The sequence below is a fragment of the Ursus arctos genome, unplaced genomic scaffold (assembly GCF_023065955.2).
Source record: "Ursus arctos isolate Adak ecotype North America unplaced genomic scaffold, UrsArc2.0 scaffold_8, whole genome shotgun sequence".
NCBI classification, from domain to species: Eukaryota; Metazoa; Chordata; class Mammalia; order Carnivora; family Ursidae; genus Ursus; species Ursus arctos.
In genome coordinates this window covers 26,984,171-26,985,277 of record NW_026623100.1, presented here as the reverse complement: position 1 = coordinate 26,985,277, position 1,107 = coordinate 26,984,171, and the positions used below count along the sequence as shown (strand labels likewise).

Here is a 1,107-nt window from a genome sequence, read left to right as displayed (position 1 = left end):
GCCAAATGAACACACTTCAGTGTGAAACGTCATGACAAGCCAGCATAATATTTTAATCATTTTCTATCAGTGGCTATGGAAAATGGTTGCGGAAAAAATATAATCAGTGTCCTTTATTCTTCCCCTCCTTTGGTAAGCATTATTTTCACTTCTCTTTCCAAGATTCAGAATTCTACTTTGGTTCCCCTGTTGCTTTTCTTCTCAAACCAGGGTATGTGGGGTAAGGTGGTGGTATGCTGGATACACCTTGGGGCTGTAGGATCAGCATGGTGATTTCCCTGGAGCATTTGCTTTACTTCAGAATTTTTGAGGAAGTGTTGCTGTTTGTAGTGGGCCCGATGGCTTCAAAGTTACTTCGTGGAGTTGGAGCGCTGGCATCGCAGGCCCTAAGGGCCCATGGTCCCAATGGAGTCACCATGGTGTTCCTACTGATGATGAGCAGGTGCCTGGACTGGAGAGGGAGGTCTTGATGGCTGCATGGAAGGGACTGGACCCGTGCAATATGCTAGCCCCCAAAGGCAGCTTCAGGTACCAAGGAAGACCCTCATTTAGTCCCATCTATCACCAACAAGTAAATAGTGGGCTGCATCTTTGAAGAGGACAATACTGCTGTCGTCTGGTTCTGGATGTACAAAGGCGAGACCCAGTGGTGCCCTAGTTTTGGAACCCATTGGAAGCTAGTGCCCCACCAGCTGGCTCACTGAGCCTTTGCACTAACTTACTCAAAATGTGCTGTAAAGTTTCTTCTCTCCAGTAAAGACTAGCTATTGCATTGGCTCCTTCTCCCATTAAAAAAAAGAAAAATAATTTTTGAGGAGAAGTTAATTAATGGAAAGATTATTACTACAATATGGAGTTGAAATTGACATTCATTTTACATAAATTACAGAATTCACATTAATTTTAAATAAAATCAGGAAACTTCAAACTTCTGCTTGGGATTCTTTATATCAACCTCCATCTTCGGGTCGCCAGAAGTGTGATTTCACTCTTCTCTGAGTGAAGGGTGGGAAATCACATGACCCTTGAACCAATCACCCTACTGAGTTTCTTAACAGAGCTGAGAAAGATTTGTCTGTGAATTTTAATATCTTTAGAGTATGGATC

General features: G+C 42.8%; 1 pseudogene; it reads left to right on the top strand.

Annotated features, from left to right (window-relative positions):
* The first annotated feature begins 338 nt into the window (after positions 1-338).
* Positions 339-704, top strand: LOC113268895 (cytochrome c oxidase subunit 5B, mitochondrial-like; annotated as a pseudogene).
* Positions 705-1,107: the final 403 nt, after the last annotated feature.